General features: G+C 40.4%; 1 long non-coding RNA gene across 1 annotated transcript; it reads left to right on the top strand.

Moving 5' to 3' along the window:
* The first annotated feature begins 208 nt into the window (after nt 1–208).
* On the top strand, nt 209–8030 carry LOC308321488. The gene is made up of 3 exons (XR_013964622.1): nt 209–394; nt 6656–6756; nt 7916–8030. It is a non-coding gene; the product is annotated as an uncharacterized lncRNA (long non-coding RNA).
* Nucleotides 8031–8957: the final 927 nt, after the last annotated feature.

Here is an 8957-nt window from a genome sequence, read left to right on the forward strand (position 1 = left end):
AGAGAGAGAGCCATTTGCAATGTTAACGGCGTGTACCTCTTGCTGCACGCGGTTGAGTAAGAACTAGTCCGTCTGTGACGCTTCTATTTCCCTTGGCTATAAATATCCAAGTCACTTTAGGAATACGAGAACCAGAGAACTCATTAGAATCATGGCGATGCATAATCGTGTTGCCTTGCCAGTTGCCATAGAGGGAATAGGTTTGTGTAGTGCCTTCAACGCTTGTGAGGGCAGGCAACCATGCACGCTAATTAGCCTATGATGACAGGCCGGATAAAACTACAGGGGGCCGGATGCTCCAAAATGCACCACTTTCCAGTTGCCATGAGGGCAACGACACCTGTGCTCTCACATGTTATGTTTGAGAACGAAGCAGCACTGTATGAGCATCACGGTAAAGCTGACATGTAAAAGTATTTTATGTTTTTATTATCTTGCTGTCAAATTATAATTTTGACTGATGAAAATGCAATAATAATTTACAGTGACAACATAGTGTGCCATTATAGCCTACTGACAAACCACCTTGTGTGGAGTCAGTGGTATAATTTCAGTGTGTTTGTGTCTCTATTTGTCATATGATATAGGCCCATGTGACAATGTGACCACACATTGTCATGGAAAGGGACAATGCCAACTGATTGTGCTGTAAGTGTAGGGAGGCTATACATGCCCATCAAGAGTGCAGCACGCTTGGGTGGTGGTGTATGGACACAAACTAGCCTACAAACGTAAGTTATTTATTCAAGAAAACCATAACCAACAAATCACATTCATCTCTCTCGTGGCTCAGCTCTGGAACCTAAAAGAGTCAAAATGGGGTTCAGGTCATTGCCAGGAGGAAACACACCAGTCAACCACTGATTGAAGCCAAATTCAGCCAAACCAACTCCTTGCCTATGGCAAGGTTTTGACTGTGTCAAAGGGGGACACTGATTGATTTGATTGAAAAGTGTATTAGATTTTAGACTGGGTAGTTTGGTACAGTCCAATACTGGACAGTGGACACTGAAAATAAAATCAGTTGTAAACTCTAATTGGACCCTCGTCTGGTTCTGGCAGACAGGTAGTGTGTGCAGGCTGGGTGGTGTGTGACAATCCAGTTGAATTATTCCTTTGGTATGACGACTGCGGCGGCGGGCCCGCGAGAACCAATAACGGGACACGAGACAGTATCACGCTAAAGGTTCACAAAGTTTATTACACAAACAGGGAACATACTGTATATAGTGCTGGATCATAATGACGTGACAATAAGATATGAGACAAAATAACGTGCCTACTGCAGCAAGGCTGACCTTGCTGCCGCCGAGATGTCTCTCGTAGCCTATCTATAAAGTATGCTACAGTTCAGGGAGTACACAATACATATCAAGTACACTGTGTCTCAAGTTCAAGTACACCGACATGGGCAACTCATGATTATATCCTTATAACAATATCTATGACTTAAATGAAATTGTACATACTTTTGTGCCGGTATATTTCTAGTGAACAGAACTGACATCCTGATTATTTGGTCTGTCTGACAGTCTGCTGTCTGCTGCTGTCTTGCTCAAGTGCTCAAGAGCTGTCACTAGCTGTCTCCAAGGAGGTTTTGTAATAATATTTTAGTTAAAACCATTGTAAAAATGCATTTGTTTCTTATTATAGAATTTGGTTGGCCTAATCTTTTGATCATTTGTTTTTGTAGGACTTTTTGTATATTCTTTATTTTCCATTTACAGATAATCTGATGGTCTCTTTTGTTTTTGCCACTTTTGAATTGTCATTTGGGGGGAAAATAAACAATATAAACTCTGACAAGTGTGTGCCTTTGCCTCCATCATTTGATAATGGCTGGTCGTTCCACAATGTTTCAACTTGAGAAATCAATATTTGGTTTGAATAACCTGCAGATTTATTTAACTAGTAGCACTGTTGTTGTCACGCAGCTTGTCCTACTGCAAGAGAATGGCGATGACCACAGCAGTTTGTTTGTTTATTATACAGAGCCCCATTAGCACTATACATTTCCTTTCATTCTTGCTGAGCAGTAAGTTATCTTAGAATATACAAATGGAGTCTTGGGTGTGAACTATGAAAATGTACAACTAAACTAGAAGTAAGTCTTACTTTGACACTAAGCCAAGTGAGTTGCTCATGCATGTGTTCAACACTTGTCCTATAGGAACAACTCAGAACTAGTTTGACAGCCGTGTTTTGAGCAACTTGTAATTTTTGAAGCAGACCATCGGTTGCACGTGTTATATATTGCAAGTGCTCTTTGCATTTTGTCAAGTACCTTGTTGATATGGTCAGACCATGGCAATGTACAGTCTAAGCAGAGTCCTAGAAGCTTCAGTTTCTTACTTGTCATATACAGTAATTTGACCTATAATTTGTATATTATAGGATTGTCTGATAATATATAATTTTAACCAAACATTATACACATTTGTTTTTGAAATATTAATGTTTGTTGGGACAAGTGGGGCTGCATAATTGAGGGCCACTAGCCCCTCCTATGTCCAGCTTTGAGGGTGTGTAGAAACACAAACATTGTCCTAACACAAACATTGCATCAGTGTTGATTTCGTCGACTAAAACTAAGACGAAATGTTCGTCAACTACCTTTTTTCACTGACAAACTAAATGGAAACTATATGAAAATCAGGCTATGACTGTTATGAGTTGCCCATGTCTGTGTACTTGAACGTGAGACACAGTGTACTTGATATGTATTGTGTACTGCCTGATCTGTGGTATACTTTATAGTTAGGCTACGAGAGACATCTCAGCAAGGTCAGCCTTGCTGCAGTAGGCACATTATTATGTCTCATATATTGTAGTCATGATCCAGCACTATATATGTTCCTGTTTGATTTACTGACAATTTCGTCAACAAATAAAAACTAGACTAAAATGTTAGGAAGGGACTAGTAGTGGACAAGAGATCCAGTATAAGCCATTTTACACGGTTGCATGCTGAAAATAGCAGATCTACAAGCTCACAGCGCATGCACTGCGACGCGTTGTGAGCTTGTAGATCTGCTATTTTCAGCAAGTATACAGTCATTACGACGGCATCAAAGCCCACCAAAATACATTTTAGTCCACTAAATCAACTGTAGATTTAGTCGACTAAAATCTTATATTTAGTCCACTAAAACTAGACTAACACTAAAACATTCCAGCAAAGGTGACTAAAATGTGACTGAAACTAAATTAAAACTATTCAAGAGACTGACTAAAACTAAAATAAAAATTTGCTACCAAAAACAACACTGCATTGCATGCCATTGATAATGAATGGCCAGTTTTGAGTGTTTGTGTAAACACAAACATTGCATAAACACAAACATTGAGAACGCAAATTGTGATATAGGCCGGAATGAGGTGATGTATGATGATGTGTGATGATAAGAGTGCCCCTCACTTCACACAGGTGTGATTGTTTGAAGGGAGCTAGCCCCTCCTATGTACAGCTTTTGTCTCAATATTTGCCATTGTGGGTTTAAATACTTTTCCTAATGAGACTTGGTCCAGGTAATCACACATTTCCTAATATAGTAGTGTGAGATGCTTGTGTTGGAATTCTACAGACACTGGAGACAATGAAATGGGTGCCATGAAGTTGCTGAAATTCAATATGTTTTACACGTTTTTGCAGAGCTGCAGACATGAACACGTGCAAGCATGCAAACAGTGCCAAACACACACAAACCCATTGGCTTACACTGTGACACTGCCTTATACACCCTAGGCACTTTCATGATTTGGCACTGAATGTGCCCTTTCACAGCGCATGCTTTAACTTGTAAAAGTTACATATATCACACAGATGGACTACATAATTCTATGACTTTGTTTCTTCCCCAGGATCACAATATTTTTTCCTGTTGGAGGCTATAACAGGCCAGGCAGATATTATACTGCAGTGTCACCCAAACTTAACTGGCAAATATGCTGGGGAGTATAATATACTCCCACCCCTATCCCTACAGAAGCTGAGTCTTATTGAAAGACAATGTTTCAATAAAACTCTGGGGATTCTGTGTAGATATCTCCTTAAGTGGTTGTTAAAATTTTATGAGGTTCTCTTGACTCCCTGGGGAAGTCTGTTATCTTTATCTTGCAGCGAATCATGCCGTGCCAAGCCATGCCCTATATCCTACAGTGTGCAGTGTTGGTTTAGGCAGATACAGTATATAAATGTCAGAATGTATGTGTGTGTGTGTGTGTGTGTGTGTGTGTGTGTGTGTGTGTGTGTGTGTGTGTGTGTGTGTGTGTGTGTGTGCAACTGCGCACACACATACAAGACAGGTACAGTATGTGTGTGTATGCATAGGCTAATGATTTGGAGCAGCAAAGTTGGAAAAGTTTTAAATAGCAGGGCCCACACTGAGATGCTAGATGGGCTGCTGCATGACAGTACACATGGGGAAGGTGCACACAGTTTGAGCTGAGAGTAAGCTGTGAGAGGTAATGTCGCATTCACTATAGTATCTCCAAATGAAGGATGACACCTTTCAAACCACAGGTATGACAGAATGTTTGGTGTTACCCCCAAACCTTCCTAAATTAAAGCTGCAATCCGTGAGTTTTATGTCCTCCCGCAACTGTAACAATTTACCAAAATACATATCTGAACTTATACAGTAGGTTATAGGCTAAACAGCTAAACCATCCATGCCTCTCAGGTTGGACAGGTCTGCTTTCTGTTCCCAAAACTAAAGTACTAAATGTGGAGAAGCAGCATTCAGTTTTTATGCACCACATGTCTGGAGAACAATCTGCTACTCTCAGTTCTTTTAAATAAATCAATACTTTTCTGTTTGCTGCTACCTTTTATTGGGCTTTTGCCTGCACTGCAACTTAAATATTGTATTGGTATCAGTTTTATTTTAGCTTATTCTTATTTTCTATTATCTCACCTTTCAGTATTTGTTTCGTTTGCACTTTGTCTTAATGCTTGTAATGTTTTGTATAAAGCATTTGAATTGCCTTTTTGTTGAAATGTTCTATACAAATAGTGTTGAATTGCCTTGCCTTGTTGTGTTTCTGGAGTTGCATTCGCATGATCAAGTTTTATATTTTTAGATGACCTCCCTCCAGCTCATTTGCAATATCCAAACTATCTTTCCACATGAGGTTACCTTTATATTGCACAATGACTAAAATGCTCTCTCTCTCTCCCCCCCCCCCCCCCCCCCCCCCCCCCACCCACCCACACACACAAACTAGACACGTGTTAACTTTGGCATTCCAGAATCCCTCTGGTTTTCCCCAGAAGCCTTATGCAAGATGCTAGCCCCAGCCTCATGCCTTCCTGGCGTATGTGCGTTTTGCTCGTGTGGCTTATGTGATAAACACACGCACGCACACACACTGTTTTTGTGTGTGTGTGTGTGTGTGTGTGTGTGCATGCATACACAAAAAAACAATGTCATATCCATTACATCATGGTTAACTGGGAACAATTGCACAATCAAGTATTTTCATAAGTCATGGTGTTATACAATAAAGGCAGGAAACACAATTAGGTGGTTTATTTTATTCTCAATTGGTTATTTGAGTCCTTTAAAGCATAAAGGGAAGTGCATGGGTGCATATAATTTTGGACTCCAGTTTCTTCTGTGTGGTATAGACTTCAATACCTGACCAATTAATTTCCCCCCATTATCTGAATCATGAATTAATCAAGACTGTAGGGGATTATTTGTCACTCATTCATTCAGCTACACTGCAGCGTTGTTGAACACTTTATTGAATTATATTATGTAAGGCCAAGAGTGTGTCATTAATACATTGTCCTGTATTGCTGATAGAAAGCAAAACAGCCTAGCTTTCAGAACATCCACACCCAGGCCTCCTGCGGTGTCATTTGCATTCAGGTTGTTGCCAAGTTCCCAGCCTCAACCTGCCAGGGAGTAATTATGAGCCTGGTAGGGCAGCTCTCCTGTTGGGCTTTCCTCCTGCCTGCATCCTTTAACCTTGAAAACTGACTGACTAATGCCAGATATTTTGCAAAAGAAAAACGCACACAAAAAAGAACACCGTCTGTCAGCCTGCTGCTGCTGTCATCACCACTCTTTCAAACTTCTCATGTGAGGCTTGTGGGTGTGTCTTGAAACCGCTCAAATTCTTAATACTGAAAGATGCCACAATTTATGGAATGCACAACCTCGAAGGAATGAAGCTGTGAAGGATCTTGTAGGTGGAATATAATACACAAGATGTTTGCACACTTTTGATAAATGACACTAATCTTACCACAGAGGAATATTGCCAAGTGCTGTCTTTTGTCCCTGATAACCCACATAAGCTTGGTGCCAGTTGAATGTGGGTTTTGTGAGATTGTATGACCGTGAACACTCTCATCCTGTTCTCCACCGGATCCTGTTACATGGTCTTTATGCTTTAAGCACCCACTGAGAGTCCACATTCATTAACCACATGTCAGATAGGGTGTGCAAAATGTCTTCTCTGAACTAGTATTCCAATAAAGATTAGCCTGTGATGAGAGTATTTTTCTCACTTGCTTAAGTGGGATTGAACTCAATAAATGATAAAGGAGCACAGCGAGAGATTTAATCAACCACTGACCTTCAGAGCGCTGGATGGTAATGAATGAGGCATTGTAAATCATAATGGATCTCTGCTCTTGTTTCAGTCTAGACCACACCAACCTGACTATGGGAAGGAAAGTGAAATAGAGCTGCTTTGATGCCCATGGCTTGACAAGTCATTCCTTTTTTGACCTTCAATTAACAGGTAAGATTTACAGACCGTCCTTTACTACTTTTCTTATTGCCTTATATGGCCCATTAGGATTTATTTGGATGAAAACATAAACTTTACGTAGATTGTATAGTACCACAAAATGATACAACAATGTTTGTAGACTACTATACTGGTGATTAGACTAAGGGTTTACATTTCTTTTCTTTTGAATATTTTTCCTCACGTGAAGCAAGAGGCACTTTTCCTCAAGGTCACGAGACTGGCTGTAGGTAATGGCAGTACAGTAGATAAGCTCTTTACCATTAGCCCCATAGTAAAACATTTCTGTCACATGGAATGTTGGCCTCTCACCCCATTCTACGTGACTTTCCTCTGCTCTCCTCTGCTCACCACTCCCAAGTATAGCTGATCACCACACCCAAGTATAGCTGATAAAAAGCCAGACGTCTGCATGGTTTCACACAGACAACAATTACATCAATACATTGTTAAGATTATCTCAGTATTGGGTTTTGGGTTCGATTCCCGCTGGGGACGCATGGGGGCGTGTTCTCTCCTCCACGTCATCAGTGACCATATGGGTGGGGTTGGCAAAAGGGCCTTTCTGTGTGGAGTTTGCATGTTCTCCCCATGTTCCCTAAGGTAGGAACTAGGGGCTCTATTTTCATCCATGCTAAACCCCTTATTCTAAACTTCTTTTCCATTTTTATACTATTTGAAAAACAATTTTGAATAGTTCAAATAGCCAATCTACAAGCTCACAACGTGTCGATGTAGATCGTCTAGTTGAACTATTCAAAAATGTTTTTCAAAAGAGTAGAAAATGGCAAAGACGTTTAGGGATAAGAAGTTTAGTGAGGACGAAAATAGAGCCAGGTACCCTCACAAAAATCAGATCTGTCTGAAGTGAGTGGTGCAACAGTGACACTTGGTGGTCAACAAATACTATTGCATCTGGTCTGTTCTGTACTGTTACACTAAAACTCAGCATCCCATCATGCACCTATGCACAGTGTGAACAGCTCAACAGCCACTTTGTACATACACACACACACGACATGACATGACATGGAGAAACCAAACACACCAAACACGCCTCAAACAACACCTATATCACATCAAACGAGCAGACATACACACAACTCTGTACACACACTTTCCCATCCTATCACTAACCTTATCGTTTCAGGTCTGGAATGTGGAGTCCGATGGACCAGTGGACAGCGGAAACTAATGGAGCATAGATGGATTAAAACATTGCAAACAGTGGTCTAAATGAAAGAAGTTGATTATCAAACACCTACATATTACACCCACACCTCATTCACTTTTCTGTTCAATTAAAAAAATGGTATCCAGGCCTTGCTGTGAACTTTTACTTTTTTATGGTTTTAGGTTGTTTTATTAATGTCCATTTTTTGCCAAGTATATCCATTTTACCATTGTGTTTTAGAGGATGGTTTCGGACCATGGTTTATATATGCAGTCTAGTGTAACTTGGATTCAGGGGGGTGGACGCCTCTGCCTCGCATAGTCCCCAGTGAATAGGCATGTTGCCCTTCACTGGTAACCTTACTTTGGATTTTTAGAAATATATGAAGGTATTGTAGTCTGGGATTTTACAAAAAAGCCCCCACATACATACATACATACTGTACACACATACCGTAGGTACATTGATACGGACGGACATTGCTTTACTTTACTTTATTTATTTGGACAGGACAATGCATATTAATGGACGTCACATGGACGTAAATACACCGGATATAGCACAGTTGCTGGTCATTGGAGTGGCTGCACCACTCAAAAAACATGCAGTCTCTAGAACTGCCTCCCCCTGGCCAGCCGGGGAGCCTGATGGAAAGGAACTGGTTGGAATATCATGTTCCTTCCACGTGCTACGTCCTACTAGTCTGTATTATTATTATTATTATTTTTCCAACCAACATACAATTTGAATTAGTCAGGCCAGGTGAAGCATGGTCAGTATGTCCTGTGCCACTAGATGGCAGTATCAACCAATTCAATTCCATAATTTCCAAGTATCTGAATGTTGTTTCAGTTTAACAGTCTACTTCTTACTTATGACCTCTTCTGGTCAAATTATGTCATTAAGAGCACCTCAGTTGAAGGACTGCTTTCTGTGATGAATGTACAACAATCACTATCACCATTGTGCAGATGCTGACCAACAATAGTACTAGTTTGATTGATTGATTTATTGATTG

The sequence above is a fragment of the Protomyctophum bolini genome (assembly GCF_963924005.1).
Source record: "Protomyctophum bolini genome assembly, chromosome: 9".
Taxonomy (NCBI): Eukaryota; Metazoa; Chordata; class Actinopteri; order Myctophiformes; family Myctophidae; genus Protomyctophum; species Protomyctophum bolini.